We start from the raw sequence: 3291 nt of genomic DNA, 5'->3' as shown, positions 1-3291 counted from the left end.
GTATCATGAGCCGTTAGACCACAATGCAAGCACATACCACCAGAGGGCGCTCTTACCCCAAGAGAAAACTGGAAGTCTTTTCTGATGTAATGCACACTGCTTAAGTGCTCTCTCCGCCCTGTTTCTTATTAGGAGGCTGCTGTGTGAAGTCCTAGATTGTAGTAGACTAAGGGCTGCAAAGCATGTGACGGTAACCTGTAGCCTTCCACTGCTGTGTCAGAAAGGGAAATTTGTTAGGAAGATGTTTCTATCTGTAATAACACCATATTATGCTGGGTGGAGGAAGACAGAAGACCAAACAGTTTGAAACAAGGTCTTTTTGGTGATGTTTGGAGATAGAAGAAATACTTCTCATTATTCTAATGCAAGATTTCTTTCCACAAACCATAGTTAATATCCCTAGGAATAATTCTTAGTTGATTTGTGGGTGTTATATTTTACCTTAATAGGAGATAATGGATTTGTGTGTGTGTGTGTGTGTGTGTGTGTGTGAGAGAGAGAGAGAGAGAGAGAGAGAGACAAAGTTGTGAATAGGTTTTTAAGTTCAAGCTTTCTATTCTCTTTTGTGGACAGGTTCACTGATTGCCATTCCCTTGCTGCATTTGTTTCCCCCTTCCACTTTTTCCTTTCTGGCTCCAGTTCCAGCTGATTCTGGCCAACATTTAGACCGTGCCAATATGTAATAAAAGAAATTCAGCAAAGCTATGTATAATCCAAGCCTAGAATTTGTGGGAAAAGTTATAACTAGAGACACAAAAGACATATAGGTGACATTTAAATCCGTGACACTAGTACAGGTCACCTAGGCAGAGTGTAAATCTAGAGAAGAATTAAGACTCAGATCAGAGTTATGGTACACGTATTATTTCTAGAAATGTGTTCCTAGGACTACTTGCATTATAGGTCTTAAACCAATGAGTTAGTGTTTTTTTTTTTTTTTTTTTTTTTTGTTTTTTTTTTTGTGGTAGGGTCTCACTCTAGCCCAGGCTGACCTGGAATTCACTATGTAGTCTCAGAGTGGCCTGAACTCACTCTGATCCTCCTACCCCTGAGTCCCAGCTGCTGGGATTAAAGGTGTGCTCCACCACGCCTGGCTGGGTTAGAGTTTTAATGGTATATGGAACAGCATTCAAAGGCTTTGTTGGTGGAGAATTTGTATGGGGACCAGTACTTTCTCCCTAGAGTTTTAAAATGTTATTTTCTCAGTCCTGTATTTGCTTTCCACCTTATAATTATATCCTTGACAACCTCCTTGTAGTGTACTTTGTTGCTTTGTAGAAAGGGTGAAAATTATGTAGTAATCTGGCCTGGAAAACTTATTTAAACATCTGCCTTGCTACTTGTTCTCTCCTTTCCTCTTCACAAGCTACCCTCTGGACCCCTCAGAAGGTTAATAGCATAATCCATGGCTTCAATAATTGAGACAACATTCTGTCCTACTTAGTTCTGCTACTCCTGGCATGGCTTTTGGGTTTGGCTAGAAGAGAAGTGGCCTGTTTCTAGTCCTTTCTCACGGTATTGATGCCCTAGCCCAACCTGGTCTGGATGGTCAGGTGGGTATTTGGGACACCACATTGATTATGTGTGTGTTGTTGTGTGTGTGTGTGTGTGTGTGTGTGCACGCGCGTGCGCGTGTGCACGTACACACATGCACATGTGCATGTAAGCGTATGTGTGCTTGTGGAGGTCAGAAGATATTCTCAGGTGTCATTTCTTCAGACACTGTCCACCATTTTGTGAGATAGGGTTGACCATTTGTCTGAAACTCATCTAATTGGGTTAGTCTGGCTGGTCAGAAAGCCCTAATGATCAATCTGCCACCATGTTGCAGTTACCTTCTTATTGTGGGAACAAACACCTGACCAGAAGTGGCTTATGGGAGGAAAAGGTTTATTTCAGGCTTAGTTTCCAGGAGAAACTTTATCATGGCAGAAGAGGTTGGCTCAGTTTATCATACACCCACAGCAGAGAGACAATAGCCAAAACTAGCAATTACCACTTGACTCTGAACATACATGGCTGGATTCCACCTCAATGTCGGGCCATGGTGACATCTTCCTCCAGTAGGGCTCCACCTCCCAAAGACTCTACCAGGTGGGGACTAAGTGGGAATATTAATCATTGACATCTGAGGCTATGGGAACATTACATTCAAAACCACCACACTCTACTTCCCCAGTTCTATGGGAGTAAGTATATGGCATCATATTGAGCTTTCTATACAAACAAACAAGCAAACAAACCAAAACAACCCTGGATTCTGCAGATCAAATCCAGGTCCTCATAGTGGCATGGCAAACACTTTCCCCACAGAACTATTTCCCTGGCCTACATGTGTCCTTTACAATGCTTCTTCTCTTGTGTGTCTACCATAGCTTTGCACTTGAGGAGAATTTGATCTAAAATAATAGGGGCATTGCAGTTCAAACTGTAAGGATCAAAAGATATTGTTGATATGAGGCTGGGGGCCATGACATTCTCACAAGTTGATAATAGCTCTATTTCTTATTCCTGCTTAAAAGAGATAGAGCCCACTTTCTTCACCAAGCTCTATGATCTTTTCTTTATAACAGATGGGTTCCTCTGAGGCATGGGTCACAGTGTCAGTGTCATGGAATCCGGTGATTATCTCCTGCACAGATTTGGGGCAAGGCCCATCCTATGGTTTAGCTCTGATGACATATGTTGGAGTAAGGGTGGCTCCAACATTTGATGTGGGAGGGAGCTCCGAGTGAAATCTGAACTCCAGTCTTAAGTTCTTATCCACGTTTCACAGAATGAAAAATATTGACACAAAGGGTAAATTATTTTTCTTTCTTGTTAAGTACATACTTTTTTATGTAATAAAGATTATTTATTTGTTCAATGAAGTATCAAGACTTTTACATAAAGGTGTACATGAAGTTGATCATGCTTTTTTTCTTCTTTTTGTTTTTTTCATTTGTAGGGTGGGGATTAAATGAATAGAAAATATTTTCTATCCAATCATTTTCCCCAGCCAGTTTCAATGTCTCAAAGCTTAATTGGCAGAGCAGGGAAGATAACCTGAACTGAACTCAGCACTTTGGGTAAGGGTGTACTTTGCATGGACACTTCATATGTTTGTACATTATTTCCCTCCTCCCTCCCCTATTCCACTGAGGGATTCCTCCCCTAGTGGGATTGCTGGTATTCCCCATGGAGCTGTGGGTTATAAGTTGTGGGAGCAGCAATCAGTCAATTTGTGGGGAGCAATGCCTCTGAATATTTCCTCCCAACCTGTGGCTCTTACAATCTTTCTGCCCCCTTTTC

At 41.6% G+C, this 3291-nt stretch overlaps 1 non-coding gene across 1 annotated transcript; it reads right to left on the bottom strand.

Annotated features, from left to right (window-relative positions):
- Nucleotides 1-2939: 2939 nt before the first annotated feature.
- LOC123457825 lies at nt 2940-3070 on the bottom strand. The gene has a single exon (XR_006635188.1). It is a non-coding gene; the product is annotated as a small nucleolar RNA SNORA36 family (small nucleolar RNA).
- Nucleotides 3071-3291: the final 221 nt, after the last annotated feature.

This window comes from Jaculus jaculus, chromosome 1 (assembly GCF_020740685.1).
Source record: "Jaculus jaculus isolate mJacJac1 chromosome 1, mJacJac1.mat.Y.cur, whole genome shotgun sequence".
Lineage (NCBI taxonomy): Eukaryota > Metazoa > Chordata > Mammalia > Rodentia > Dipodidae > Jaculus > Jaculus jaculus.
Note: the sequence above shows the minus strand (reverse complement) of the source record. Positions and strands in the feature narration are given on the sequence as shown.